The 16,167-nt window shown below is 42.4% G+C and overlaps 2 long non-coding RNA genes across 2 annotated transcripts in view; one reads left to right on the top strand and one right to left on the bottom strand.

Annotated features, from left to right (window-relative positions):
* The window catches only part of LOC124291027, an 81,262-nt gene that overhangs the window by 51,973 nt on the left and 13,122 nt on the right, over positions 1–16,167 (top strand). The gene's annotated exons all lie outside the window — the stretch shown is intronic.
* The window catches only part of LOC124291026, a 34,349-nt gene continuing 25,553 nt past the window's right edge, over positions 7,372–16,167 (bottom strand). Inside the window, exon 2 of the long non-coding RNA XR_006902122.1 lies at positions 7,372–8,920. This is a non-coding gene — a long non-coding RNA (uncharacterized LOC124291026). The remainder of the gene's footprint in view (positions 8,921–16,167) is intronic.

The raw sequence follows: 16,167 nt of genomic DNA, 5'->3' as shown, positions 1-16,167 counted from the left end.
GTTTTGTTGTACATGGTTGGCTGGAGAGATGGGTTGGTTTTATTGTGTACATGGTTGGCTGGGAGAGGATGGGTTGGTTTTGTTGTGGTTGGTTGGCTGGAGAGAGATGGGTTGGTTTTTTATTGTACATTGGTTGGCTGGAGAGATGGGTTGGTTTTGTTGTGTATGGTTGGCTGGAGAGATGGGTTGGTTTTATTTGGATTGGTTGGCTGGAGAGATGGGTTGGTTTTGTTGTGATTGGTTGGCTGGAGGGATGGGTTGGTTTTGTTGTACATGGTTGGCTGGAGAGATGGGTTGGTTTTGTTGTGATTGGTTGGCTGGAGGGATGGGTTGTTTTTTGTTGTACGTTGGTTAGCTGGAGAGATGAGGTTGGTTTTGTTGTGATTGGTTGGCTGGAGAGATGGGTTGGTTTTGTTGTACATAGGTGGCTGGAGAGATGGGTTGGTTTTGTTGTGACATGGTTGGCTGGAGAGATGGGTTGGTTTTATTTGTACATAGTTGGCTGGAGGATGGGTTGGTTTTGTTGTGATTATGGTTGGCTGGAGAGATGGGTTGGTTTTGTTGTACATGGTTGGCTGGAGAGAGATGGGTTGGTTTTATTGTGATTGGTTGGCTGGAGATGGGTTGGTTTTGTTGTGTAATGGCTGGTTGGTTTTATTTGGCGTGGAGATGGGTTGGTTTTGTTGTACATGGTTGGCTGGAGAGATGGGTTGGTTTTGTTGTGGTTGGTTGGCTGGAGAGATGGGTTGGTTTTTTTGTGATTGGTTGGCTGGAGAGATGGGTTGGTTTTGTTGTGTATGGTTGGCTGGAGAGATGGGTTGGTTTTGTTGTACATGGTTGGCTGGAGAGATGGGTTGGTTTTGTTGTGGTTTGGTTGGCTGGAGAGATGGGTTGGTTTTGTTGTGTATTGGTTGGCTGGAGAGATGGGTTGGTTTTGTTGTGATTGGTTGGCTGGAGAGATGGGTTGGTTTTGTTGTGTATGGTTGGCTGGAGAGATGGGTTGGTTTTGTTGTGTATGGTTGGCTGGATTAGTTGCTGGAGATGGGTTGGTTTTGTTGTGATTGGTTGGCTGGAGAGATGGGTTGGTTTTATTTGTACATATTGGTTGGCTGGAGAGATGGGTTGGTTTTGTTGTGCATGGTTGGCTGGAGAGATGGGTTGGTTTTATTGTGATAGTTGGCTGAGAGAGATGGGTTGGTTTTGTTGGTGAAACCCCTTGTCGTAATGGTTGCCATGTGCATGCACAACAACAACACATCAACTTAGCACATTGACCAATAGAGCATACTTTATCATAAATGCTTGTCCAAAATTGAATGTGCAAAACCAAGAAATAGATGATAAACATGACAGGCAAACAAATTTCACACTGAGGGGAACACCTTCTTTGGGTTTAAAACGGGTTCCCGGGCTTTGACGCATTGTTCAAGATTAACGATCGGGTCGGCGCGCAGTGGGTTACGTCCTTAATCTCCTTTGATTACAATGTCCTGGATATTTGTCAACTCCTATTCCTAATCAGTGTTATCCCTGACAGTTGTCTTGGGTTGAGTGGTTATCCCTGACAGTTGAGTGGTTATGTTATCCATGACAGTTGAGTGGTTATGTTATCCATGACAGTTGAGCGGTTATCCCTGACAGTTGATTGGTTATGTTATCCCTGACGGTTGAGCGGTTATCCCTGACAGTTGATTGGTTATGTTATCCCTGACAGTTGAGCGGTTATATTATCCCTGACAGTTGAGTGGTTATCCTTGACAGTTGAGCGGTTATCCCTGACAGTTGAGTGGTTATCCCTGGCAGGCATTCATTGTGTTGCAGCAATTTGATTTTGAATCCAAATGATATGAATAGAGTTATAGATCAGAGCACAATTAGTGGCTATGGGAATGCTTACTTCTCAAGTAACGTCTTGTCTCCTGATTGTTCATGGATGTATGCTGTTGTCCTGTATTTCACGGATTTTCTTAGCACACCTCATGGGTGGCTGACTGGAATTTGTGTGACGTATGGTTGATGAAGTTGATGGATGTGTTGCGTAGTGCATGGTGTCTTGTGGGATAGATCAGTGGCTGTCTGTGTTGGTTGTGACATGCACGGTGGCTTGCCAGATGGACCGGTGGCTGTCGGTGTTGGTTGTGACATGCACGGAGGCTTGCCAGATGAACCGGTGGCTGTCGGTGTTGGTTGTGGAGTGCACGGTGGCTTGCCAGATGGACCGGTGGCTGTCGGTGTTGGTTGTGGAGTGCACGGTGGCTTGCCAGATGGACCGGTGGCTGTCGGTGTTGGTTGTGAAGTGCATGGGTGGCTACATAGGTGGATTGGATGTGGAATGGACGGTGGCTTGACAGATGGATCAGTGATGTCTGAGTTGGTAGTGACATGCACGGTGGCTTGACAGATGGATCAATGATGTCTGTGTTGGATGTGGAATGCACGGTGGCTTGACAGATGGATCAGTGATGTCTGAGTTCGTAGTGACATGCATGGTGGCTTGACAGATAGATCAGTGATGTCTGTGTTGGTTGTAAGGGAAATGTACGGTGGCTTGACAGATGGGTCAGTGATGTCTGTGTTGGTTGTGAAATGTACGGTGGCTTGACAGATGGATCAATGATGTCTGTGTTGGTAGTGAAATGCATGGTGGCTTGACAGATGGATCAGTGCTGTCTGAGTTGGTTGTGAAATGCACGGTGGCTTGACAGATGGATCGGTGATGTCTGTGTTGGATGTGAAATGCACGGTGGCTTGACAGATGGATCAATGGCTGTCTGAGTTGGTAGTGACATGCACGGTGGCTTGACAGATGGGTCAGTGATGTCTGTGTTGGTTGTGAAATGTACGGTGGCTTGACAGATGAATCAGTGATGTCTGTGTTGGTTGTGAAATGTACGGTGGTTTGACAGATGGATCAGTGATGTCTGTGTTGGTTTGACAGATGGATCAATGATGTCTGTGTTGGTTGTGAAATGTACGGTGGCTTGACAGATGGATCAATGATGTCTGTGTTGGTTGTGAAATGGACGGTGGTTGACAGATGGATCAGTGATGCTCCGGAGTTGGTAGTGACATGCACGGTGAAAGCGACAGATGGATCAATGATGTCTGTGTTGGATGTGGAATGCATGGTGGCTTGACAGATGGATCCAAGGATGTCTGAGTTGGTTAGTGAAATGCACGGTGGCTTGACAGATGGATCAGTGATGTCTGTGTTGGTTGTGAAATGCACGGTGGCTTGACAGGATGGATCAGTGGATGTCTGAGTTAGTTGGTTGTGAAATGCACGGTGGCTTGACAGATGGATTGTCTGTGTTAGGATGTAGAAATGCACGGTGGCTTGACAGATGGATCACTGGCTGTTCGAGTTGGTAGTGACATGCACGGTGGCTTGACAGATGGCCTGCGATGTCAGTGTTGGTTGTGAAATGTACGGTGGCTTGGACAGGGGATGAATCCAGTGATGTCTGTGTTGGTTGTGAAATGTACGGTGGTTTGACAGATGGATCGTGCGATGTCTGTGTTAGTTGTGAAATGCACGGTGGCTTGACAGATAGATCAATGATGTCTGTGTTGGTTGTGAAATGTACGGTGGCTTGACAGATGGATCAATGATGTCTGTGTTGGTTGTGAAATGTACGGTGGCTTGACAGATGGATCAATGATGTCTGTGTTGGTTGTGAAATGTACGGTGGCTTGACAGATGGATCAATGATGTCTGTGTTGGTTGTGAAATGTACGGTGGCTTGACAGATGGATCAATGATGTCTGTGTTGGTTGTGAAATGTACGGTGGCTTGACAGATGGATCAATGATGTCTGTGTTGGTTGTGAAATGTACGGTGGCTTGACAGATGGATCAATGATGTCTGTGTTGGTTGTGAAATGTACGGTGGCTTGACAGATGGATCAATGATGTCTGTGTTGGTTGTGAAATGTACGGTGGCTTGACAGATGGATCAATGATGTCTGTGTTGGTTGTGAAATGTACGGTGGCTTGACAGATGGATCAATGATGTCTGTGTTGGTTGTGAAATGTACGGTGGCTTGACAGATGGATCAATGATGTCTGTGTTGGTTGTGAAATGTACGGTGGCTTGACAGATGGATCAATGATGTCTGTGTTGGTTGTGAAATGTACGGTGGCTTGACAGATGGATCAATGATGTCTGTGTTGGTTGTGAAATGTACGGTGGCTTGACAGATGGATCAATGATGTCTGTGTTGGTTGTGAAATGTACGGTGGCTTGACAGATGGATCAATGATGTCTGTGTTGGTTGTGAAATGTACGGTGGCTTGACAGATGGATCAATGATGTCTGTGTTGGTTGTGAAATGTACGGTGGCTTGACAGATGGATCAATGATGTCTGTGTTGGTTGTGAAATGTACGGTGGCTTGACAGATGGATCAATGATGTCTGTGTTGGTTGTGAAATGTACGGTGGCTTGACAGATGGATCAATGATGTCTGTGTTGGTTGTGAAATGTACGGTGGCTTGACAGATGGATCAATGATGTCTGTGTTGGTTGTGAAATGTACGGTGGCTTGACAGATGGATCAATGATGTCTGTGTTGGTTGTGAAATGTACGGTGGCTTGACAGATGGATCAATGATGTCTGTGTTGGTTGTGAAATGTACGGTGGCTTGACAGATGGATCAATGATGTCTGTGTTGGTTGTGAAATGTACGGTGGCTTGACAGATGGATCAATGATGTCTGTGTTGGTTGTGAAATGTACGGTGGCTTGACAGATGGATCAATGATGTCTGTGTTGGTTGTGAAATGTACGGTGGCTTGACAGATGGATCAATGATGTCTGTGTTGGTTGTGAAATGTACGGTGGCTTGACAGATGGATCAATGATGTCTGTGTTGGTTGTGAAATGTACGGTGGCTTGACAGATGGATCAATGATGTCTGTGTTGGTTGTGAAATGTACGGTGGCTTGACAGATGGATCAATGATGTCTGTGTTGGTTGTGAAATGTACGGTGGCTTGACAGATGGATCAATGATGTCTGTGTTGGTTGTGAAATGTACGGTGGCTTGACAGATGGATCAATGATGTCTGTGTTGGTTGTGAAATGTACGGTGGCTTGACAGATGGATCAATGATGTCTGTGTTGGTTGTGAAATGTACGGTGGCTTGACAGATGGATCAATGATGTCTGTGTTGGTTGTGAAATGTACGGTGGCTTGACAGATGGATCAATGATGTCTGTGTTGGTTGTGAAATGTACGGTGGCTTGACAGATGGATCAATGATGTCTGTGTTGGTTGTGAAATGTACGGTGGCTTGACAGATGGATCAATGATGTCTGTGTTGGTTGTGAAATGTACGGTGGCTTGACAGATGGATCAATGATTGTCAAAATTGCTTCTGGGTGATTGTAACCTCTTGGGTTTCTGGTAGACCGTGTGGTCACAGTGTCTTCTTGTGGATTGTCACAAACACGTTTGGTGGATTGATTGGCCACAGAGGTTTCTAGTGGATTGTAAGGTCACCGGGGTTTCTGGTAGACGGTGGTCACGGTGTCTTCTTGTGGCTTGTATAGTCACAGGGATGTTTGCTGGATTGATTGGCCACTGAGGTTTCTGCTGGATTGTGTGGTCAGAACGGCTTTTAGTGGATTACATTGTCACACAGGGTCAAGTGGAGGGAATGCTATTCGTATAATTTGTGCGGTTCAGTTTGTTTGATTGCTAGAAAAAAACCGATCAGTGAATGTTTAACCCCGGGTCGAGTTGTTGAAGTGAAACATAGCAATAAAAATCGAATTCTAAATTGACGTTTCATTGCTGAAGACCATGCTGGTACAATGTGATAACAATAGCATTTTCCTATTTATGTGTTTGCAGGAAAAACTAAAAACTAAACACTGATCTGTCTTCAGTGTAGCTTTGTCAACCTCGTAGTATGTGTGATAGATTGTGTATACCATTACACTAATGTTAAAAGGTTATTTATTTTGTAGATATGTCACCTCGATGTCTGACAAGATGGATTTAATCATTATATGATCAAAACATACAACACATAGGCATTCTTCACTGCAGCTTCAAAATTAGAAGAGAGTACACGTGTCTGTACTGCATTTCCTTTAAGAACAGTCATATATTGCTTCTTGTGCTACTGCTGGACACTGTTGGTGAATGTTGCAGTTGTCAACAATCTTCAATATGATTATACAAGTCATATATTGCTTCTTGTGCTACTGCTAGACGTTGTTGGTGAATGTTGCAGTTGTCAACAATCTTCAATATGACTATACAAGTCATATATTGCTTCTTGTGCTACTGCTAGACACTGTTGGTGAATGTTGCAGTTGTCAACAATCTTCAATATGACTATACAAGTCATATATTGCTTCTTGTGCTACTGCTAGACACTGTTGGTGAATGTTGCAGTTGTCAACAATCTTCAATATGACTATACAAGTCATATATTGCTTCTTGTGGTACTGCTAGACACTGTTGGTGAATGTTGCAGTTGTCAACAATCTTCAGGTATATAAATATGAATATATTTAAGCGGCAATTTAGAAGCTCGTGTATGAATGAAGATGGTTTTATATTAAAGTGCCGTTTCAGCAGAGTTGCTTGGAACTTTATCCAGTAAAACAATATCTTGGTTGATAAAGCGACCAGCTCATGTACCGACACGCTGCACTGACACAGTCCCTAAATCAACCGTGTCTTCTCAACAACCGATACAGGTTCGCGTATATACGAAATGTTGTGCCCAGTTTCCATTTAAAATTGTCAAAAAAAATACGTGTCACCAATAACAGCATGACAAAATGCACATCTCACACAACCGGTAGACGACAATACGAAATCAGTGACGTCTTTGAGCGCAATAACGCAACACAAGCTGTCATGTTGACAAGGCATCCGACCTGGAATCACAGGGTTCAGAGTTCGAATCCCATCTCGAGACACACGTTATGACCTCTGTATGATGGCACACCTGGGGCTGAGTAACGATCAATCCCGCTGAGTTACCATGACAACATACATGACCATGTCATCATACATTGATGAGGTAACCCTGGTCTTTGTTGATGAACGCTGTGAATCTGTTGATGCCAATGTCTTCTTTTTCTTTATGATGATTTTCGGGAATGGTCCATTAGTTCTGTTGGCTGGGTGATGTTGCATGTGAACTGAGGTGGTGGATGTGTGTTGTTTGGTCAGTGACGTGATGCCAGATATTGGTAGACCTTGTTTCTCCCAAATATGTTTCTTCACAGCTGCACTGGATCTTTGAGACTCGTGTACAGGACGGTGTGGACTTTCCTGTAGAATACAGGATTAATGCATTCGTCTTTACATCGGGACGTTGCACAGAAAGAAAAGTAATTTCAGTCGTCATCGTTACCACCTCCTCTGAATGTCCCTTTAATATATCCTTTACTATTGTGATTTGTAAAAGGAATATAATGCATGTGGTATTATGTTAAGTTTGGAAATGGCTGATTAGATATCAATCGTTTACCTATAATAGGTATACTAGCGTCTTCATCTGGAGGGTATTGAAATCAAAAGATATCTATCTATAAGCTCAATAAAATGACTTTTAACCAATCGAAGTCCCTCGCCGTGTTGCCTTGGAGCCGATATACATGATAAAAGCCGTATGCTATTTCCAGAAAATATCGAGGGAGAAGTTATGAAACGCTAAAACATTAATAACGCGTATGTGCACCAACAAAATACTGTACAAACGTGACTTCACTCAATACATTGGAATTAACCGAATACCATATTAAAAGAAAGCCCATCTGAACTCCCTGGGGAGAGTCGTTCCTGATTGCCAGCATTAGCGCCGAGTCCAGTTGAAGACATCGCCATTTCCTCACTCCATGGAACCGTCGATAGAAAAATCAATAGCATGATAAAACCGGGACTTGTGGCTCCCGTGAGATGAAGAAACATCTTACTGATTGAATAACAAACAAAAACCGTTTCCATCTTGCAAGGATAGTGCCATACCAAAGACGTTAAGCTCCCCTCTAGATGGAACGGTACAGATAGCCATATGAAACTGAATTGTGTATATGGTTAGCCGGGTTCAAAGGACCCCAAGAGTAAAGAGGCATAAGAAGTAGCTCGGGATAAATCACTCACTCAGAGCTATGTTTTTTCACTCATATCCTTGGAACAACTCTGAATGTTTTATTTAGCTTTCAGCAAATGGTTTTTTTGCAGCTCAATCTATGATGTACTAGGTTTAATCTCCGGTAGTGGGGTCTCTTTCATCTGGGTTGAGCAGTAGCTGTGTATTTTTTGAAGGTCTGGTTGCAGCTGCAGAGAGGTGAGAATGAAGCGATAGACGATGTTTAGTCACGAGGAGAAGCTTGCTCCTCTAAGGATTTCGATAACGTGACCTTAGATTAGGTCTTGTCAAATCTAATTTGAATTCCAAACAAAATCCTTGTTCGTGAAGGTTTTACAAATATAATGAAGGCTGCTTTCATGCAAGTGAAGAAATGGATGTCCAAAAATAGTCTGTTCTCTGACCTAAAGTTGTATTTCAGGTCCCTTATAAAATGATGATGGCGTTGATCCTTATGATTTGAAGATGGTAAGAAGTAAGTTGGAAATTAGCATATGTAAACCTGATAAACTGCGTCACTCGACATGTACTGTCTGAAGTTTCGTTGACAACATACCAGTGTTGTAACATATTACACTAGAGGACCCTTGCTTTGGTCGGTCCATATATGAAAAGTATAAACATTATTGGCGTGTTTTTGATATTCCTATACTGTTTGTGGTCAAGGGTCATTCTCAGAAGCATTTCCGGGTTGGAAGTACGGTCAGTAGAGCCTGTTCCGGCAAACTCTGCACACAATATAGCGGGGCCTTATATCATTGGGTCGTCACATCCAGCCACTAGTATCCCCAGTTCCAATGAGACCTGCACTATAATTATTATCAGGTATTATAGAGTGTGATTTAGTTGGATTTAACGCCACCATTGACAATAATCCAAGAATATCCCAGCGGGAGACATAAAAAAATATCCCTCAAATAGTGCACCCATGTGGGAAGTCGAACACGTGCTTTAGACTAGCACGAACCTTAACCACTTGCCTACCCTACCGCCCAGGTATTACAGTGAAAATGTAAATATTGGAATATTGGTATATTATGTGGGTATATATGTACATCAGTATATCAGTAGTGCTCCAACTTATAACCTAACGAAATTCCTTTACATCGCGGGGAAAATCTAATTTGCTTTGACATTAATGTTTTGAAGACAATTAATATGTTTCCGTATGATTTAATGGTCTTATCAACATAGAGATTAAAAACTTTCATGTTGAAGCTGAAAAACATCAAGGCTTGTGTAGATGGCAACGAAGAATTTATGGATGTGATGAAAGGTTTTGATTTGTGAAGGTTAACTCTGATCTCTGTAGATTGACTCTGCTGCAATTTGCCCAACTAGAGTAATTATTCTGACACAAGACGTTGTACGAGGAAGGAAGCCAATTTTGACTTCTGGCATGACTCCTTAAGAACGACCTCCTTGTTTGAAAAGAGATCTCCGTCTTGCAGATAGCAATTTAAATTTTCACAATTGCATAACGTCAGTAATTCTTTTGAATGAGCCCTTGTCACCAAATCAATTCAAGGTTACCAAACGATGTGATTTCACGCTGACAGATTGCGCAGCCGCCTCGTGTTTAATGCTAGGCCATGGATGAAAGTGGAGTTGACGTTGTGCATATTTAGGCCATGTGAAGAGGAGGGCTGTGAACTAGCGATATGTATTTACAGGGAAGAGTTTGCGGAATAGATGGATAACTGGGTAAGTGGTTGGTAGGGCGGTCTAAGGAATGTGGACGATAGGGTAGTGGGTGGTAAGTAACTGAGGGAGTGTGGGTTGTTGGGTGGGTTGGTAGGTAATCGAGGGAGGTGTGTGTGTGTGTGTGTGTGTGTGTGTGTGTGTGTGCGCGCGTGCGTAGGTAATATCTTGCGCGCACGGATAATGTAGGTACCGAGTTAGAGTATGTAATATCTTGCTAGGCACGTGCACGGATAATGATAGGTACTGAGTTAGATGTGTATGCATGGTTTTGGTAGGCATGATGGGAGAAGGATATGAAGAATGCAAGTAGGTGATTAGGACGTGTAGGCAGGCAGGTAGATAGATGTGTAACATATATAATATATAAAGGTAATTTGTAGGATTCACAAAGATGAGAAGCGGGGTGAGGTCGCAGGGTGGCTAGGTAGAGATACGCATATGTATATATACATTGGTACCTATGGTGGTTCAGAAAGTTTGTCGGTATGACGTATATAGGTATCTGTGTTGACAGGTAAATTTTGCACCACATATGATATACAAGTATACAAAACAATCAATGATATTTTTAGAAAAAGAATGCCCTATTTACCATTCTTAACGCATCTATAGGTACAGTACATGAAGCCAAGGTGTGATGCTGGCGTTGATAGGTACAGTGATACTGATATACAAGTATACAAAACAATCAATGATATTTCTATAGAAAAAAAAGTCTGCGAATGCCCAAAACAATCAATGATATTTCTATAGAAAAAGTCTGCGAATGCCCGCAGATGGCACCATAACTTCACTTATTTATAGTTACAGCACATACATTAGTAGCCAATGTGTGACGTTGATAGGTACAGTGATGCTGATATACACGTATACATAGCAATCAGTGATATTTGAGCTGTGCGTCTGTGTGTGTGTGTACATATGTACGTATGTGTGTATGTACTGATAAGGACAGAAAACAACAATATCAGGAAACAGTACACCACATCACCACATCGATTTCTCGAACTACCATTACAGTTATGACTAATCCTGTCTTTCCAAGTCATCATCCGAGTGTTCTCTCTGACAGAGGAAGTGCTTTGATGTGATGCATCTTCGGGAATTCTCTTTTTCCTGATGATAAAAGTCTCTTCAACATCGAAGAGCCCCTTACCATGCAAGTGCGAAAGTGATTTAATTTTCAATTTAGACTTCACAACCATATGTTTTTGTCAAGTTCAGATATCATCAGAACTTATTTCAGCGCGACGTTGATCAATGATGATATTCAAATCGTCTCTAGTAACCATAGTAACGGGAAAATGTTTATAAAAACATTGACTGAGGTAATGCTAGGGCATTCAGTGACACTTACCGTACTGGTGTATGCTTCAGCGCCCCGTATATAGCGAATGTGCCATTTAAATGTATTTTTGTTAAATTTGAATGTTGTGGAAAAAATGTGGGAAGTAATATATATGCTGATTAATGGAACAGTTAAAACTAATTGAATACGAGACTGATAAAATACCACAGCTGTTGCTGTCATAGTTATTGCTGATGTCGTTGTGGAAACAGCATGCTTGATTACACACTGGAAAGTTGTGAAGCGTGGACACTAAAGGTTGGAACCACAAGACTATTGTGATGAAGGGAAGGTTGACTTTGGGAAAGTTGAAGTCATGTCTCGGGGAGTTTGTCATCAGTCTGTATCATCACACTTAGATCTAAATATGAAAGCGGCTGGTGTTATTTATTTCTAGTACAGGTGGGTATATCAGTCGAAGGGACATGGGATATCGAACGATAATGAGACCGTCGATATACCTGAACCTCAGTTGAGCTTCTTACAAAGAAACAGATCGCCAAGAAGGCGAGTAGTATTGGCGCCCACAGGGATCCCCCTAGTCTGTCGTACAGACCCTGAAGCAAATATATCCAAGAAAGCCCATGCAAGTCTAGAAAATGTGGCAAGTCTAGATTTCCTCAGCTTTTTGAAAATGAAGAAAGTCTCAGGGCTCCTTTTCATTATATATATATTTTTTTACTATGAACGTTTTTTTCAGTAAAATATGTTCATTTCAGAGACTAGTTGTTAGTCTAGGATACCCCCACTCCGCCCCCGCCGGGTTAAACTGCTCCACCCCCAAACTTCCCTTTGATGTGATCGATGATGAAGTTTCACGCCTCACACATCCTTCTCCCATAAACATCAAGTGGCCTTGAGTCTTCGTTTATGACAAATTGTCCAGAACCTCTAAACACAGATAGACAGCTTTCTGTATAGTATCCACGTCAGTGAGAACTAGATTACATAGGCTGATCAAGGAATTTTCAACCAAAAACAAAGAAGAAGAAAAAAAAGGGGGGGGGGGGGAGAGGGAGGTGGTGGTGGTTGGGCCTCCCCCACCCCCTGGATTCGCCAATGGATTAAGGAATGTTGTTGTCCTAAAGTATCATATCAAAGCTTTCTACCATCTTCGCATTGTATCACCTGGATACCAGTTTGAGCCTGGCAGTTTCCCCCAGTGACTTTTGTGAGAACATCATATATTTAAGAATTAATCTCTGCTTTCTCAGACCAACAAAAATAGTACTAAAATGATAAGTGGTTCTTATCCTCAAAAGAAGAGCAAAATTCCAAAAATTCCTGAAATCCCAAAAATGAATTTATCTTCATAGCGGAACTGACGTCTCTTTGGAAGAATCCTTAGAAAGAAATTGAAAGAAACACCAGACTGCCTACGGCAAAGTTATGATCGGAATTAAAGTATCAAATATTAAGTAGTTCTTGTTGCTACAGGTCATATCTGTGAAGCAAAGATAGGGTTTTACAGGCAATCATATCCTACATAATGACAAGGATTCCCTGGAGCAAAAGATCCGGGATACTTTTCTTTTTACTGATAAGGTCCGTTTTATAACGTTTCAACATTCCTATCAGTAATCTTCGTCTAATCGAGAAAACAAATTCATAATTTGAAATATCACTTGCGTAATTTAGAATGCTTTGATAATGTAATACATGGCGTCTTCCCTGTTGACGAGAGGAGATAGAACATGTTGGATAGATTCCCCAGGGACATTAATTCCTTTTACACCGGTTTGGGGAATGATTGCCTTGAGAAGTGCCGAAGCCCGTCGACTGATTCCCTGGTGGTTGCATGCCGTGCTCAGCTTACAGGGAAAGAATCAATTTGGTGCAGTCTATTTTCTTTGTTGACGGGAGTAGAAGAAGATTTATTTGTCATCTTAGTTGTGATGAATGGTTGTGATTAGGAAAATATGACCGGGTCATAAATATATGACCGGTGTTAGAATCTCCATTATCAAATGACATAGATGGTGATTTCTTCGCATCGCAAGAATTGCACTAAATCGACAATTTGAAATGATATTTATTTATATCGCTGTTAAAATCAAGAAAAATGCATAATAACGTCAGCCCATTTTTCTTGAATTATGCCAGGCCGCGAAGGACCCATAAAGAGCTGCGCATGATGAACAACTCGCGTTCTATACATCAACATTAAAGTCAGAATACTTTCAAGAAAACTAATTTCCTTGTCATCTTATCCAATCATATTGAGGGCCCAGACTCCCATCCGTCCCGGCTTCTAATATGATTGAAGCAACATTGAATTATATTTTTATATCTATGCGCGAAATGATTACGTTCAGTAATATTGGATTCCATTACCCAATCGACTTTCCGTTATCTCAGCATGTAAAAAGGATGAATAAGTAATTCCCAAAGAGACCACGCGTACCATTGTTCCTTGTCAACAGCACGACGCGTGAGTATTGTATATTTAACATGTTGGTCACATTATACAGATGCCCAGAGTATATTATCATCATTACTGTCGTACGTAATCATCAAGTACATGCATAATTCTTTCACCCTCGAGTTACCCTTAATCGAACACTAGTTCTCGCAATTTGCCCTTAAGCCAACATGTAGTTTTAATCAATCATTTTCACTTGTCCCAGGAGACTCGGTGACTTGAAATTCGCCAAATGAAATCTTTGACTCGCATTTGAAGGCAGCGTTTCCAAACTCCAGACCAGGAATACAGCGAACACGCGTCGTTACTCTCTCACTAAAACCCTCTGGTCGAGATCTTTTCAGTTTGAAAACCTGCCACAAACGGTTAATTGTGAAAATCAAATGCACCACTTCTACGACGAAATCAATACAACTCCATTTCTGAAATTGCAAAGGTATTATTTTCCTCTCAGAATCCGTCTCTCAAATCAGACTTTTTTCGCCTGCCAGCTCAAACTATGGAGCCCGGACTCGCATACTCCCTCGGGCGTAAGGCAGGGCGCTACAACAGGGCACGTCTTGTCGAGGTGACGGTGCGGGTAATTTACCGACTCCCTCCCACCCCTCGGGCTTTTTACGATGACAGAGAAAAAGCTACTTCCAGTGATCAAACCTATGACTCTTGGGGCTGCTATCGGGTCCTTTAGGGGCGGAAATTGCGTTTGAAAAGCAACGCAAAATCTAAGGCTTCATCTCCTCTTATCGATTTCCACCTGCCATGTTGGGAGAGGTTGGATGGATAGTGTTCACGAGGGACCTCATGAGTTGGTAGTTTTTGACTGGTCTGATTGAGATGTAATTAAATATTGATGAGCACTGAACAAACAGCCTGACTCTTATAAGCCGCGCTGATGCATTGCTAACGTGATCTTTTGAACACGTTGCTCTGATGTTGGTAATAAAGACTGTGCATTACCTCACTCATCCGTCAATTTAACATTACAGAAAAATATGAACGAGTCGTTGCATACATGCGTCAGGCTAAATTAGGAGTTTAACAGTTACAGTGCCAGATATGAAATTCGTGTTAGGACTACATTTTCACTACATATGTGACTTCCATGAGTTATGGAAAACTTATAAACTTCATTCCTAACCGCCACTTTACAAATATTTCAAGCATAACAATAACGCGATAGATATCGGCTTAAATTATTTCATCGGGAGAGATCAATGTTGTCTCCGTTGGGTCACGTCATAAACGCCTTGTAGGTCATGAACACCCCTGAGCCGGCCTTCGGATTCCTCGGTGTATGCAGGGAGACTCCGGAATAGGGTATTGGCTTTCCGACCTTGGGGAAATCTGTGTGCACACAAAAATCTGACGTCACGATATCTAGCATAATTAGTTAAGGACAGATTGAAGGAGTTGAAGAAACTTCATTTGCAGACAGGAAAAATTGTATTGAAAACCGAAGCCAATTAAAACTCAGCTCTAGGCATCTCTCAGTGAAAGGCCAAATTAGCACTGCAGCGCTTTAAGATACGGCAGAGACCATATTATATGGTCTCTGGATACGGTTACAAGGATCTGATTCAGCATCCACCTTTATGAGACTTGTAAGTCGCCTTTGCTGTTACAAATCAGGTTGAAATCCCATGTATGAGTAAAGTGTATTTTGGCATATGGACATTAATGCGGGCATGAGCAATATTGCCGTCCCTCAGAGCCTCCAACCATGCCACCATGAACCTCCTGATTGACTGACAGCGTGATTGAAGTTGGAGACTGTTTTCTGCGTCAATGCATGATGTGGACATAGCGGCGTTTGTAAGTCCATTCGCTGCTGCAAACTGTCTACATCTCGAGGCCTTATTTAATTGAAAGAAGCTCTCTAACGCAGAAGGAATTGGAAAATGGCGTCTTTGACAACAGAGTAAATATGGCTTCGTATCTATTTGCAAAGCCTGCTTCGATGAGTTCAACCTGTGACAAATATCGCATCCCATTTGGGCGTAAAACTGAGGTGGAATGTTATCATTCGCAGTAAATTATCGAGCTCGGCTCGCGTCTGCTCGATCTCCTTCCCGCGCTTTTCGAGTAGCCATCAGTGAATCCGTTTCTGCAAGATTTGTTAAAGATCAGACATCGGCAATTATAATGAGACGGGGCGAGTGCTGTCCCGAATTCATTGTTAGACGATTGCGGCTATAAAGTCTTTATTTCCCTTTCGCCCTGGAAATAACATCTCGGTACATGTGATTAGGCAGGGAGCATGTTACTACCGGATCAAAAGAGCAGACGTGGCCGGTTATAGCGATCACAATCTGACCAACCAGCGACTGGCCTGTTTTATCACAGCAGACATATTGCTGGTGCTGCATAACTCGGTTTGACCATCTCCCCGGCCTGTAATCAATCGTATTTATATATCTGAATAAATGAATGACATTAGAAACAGAATGTGTGCATCTTCACAAAGGGCGTCGCTCGCTATCGTGTGTCTAGTTATTTCGGCTAGGGCCCTTTATTATTGACTGTGAATGCTAATTTACTGATAACATCCCAGACAGTTAAAACACAAAGCCACTGAAA

Source organism: Haliotis rubra, unplaced genomic scaffold, assembly GCF_003918875.1.
Source record: "Haliotis rubra isolate DU_JTF1 unplaced genomic scaffold, ASM391887v1 Scf48, whole genome shotgun sequence".
Lineage (NCBI taxonomy): Eukaryota > Metazoa > Mollusca > Gastropoda > Lepetellida > Haliotidae > Haliotis > Haliotis rubra.
Note: the sequence above shows the minus strand (reverse complement) of the source record. Positions and strands in the feature narration are given on the sequence as shown.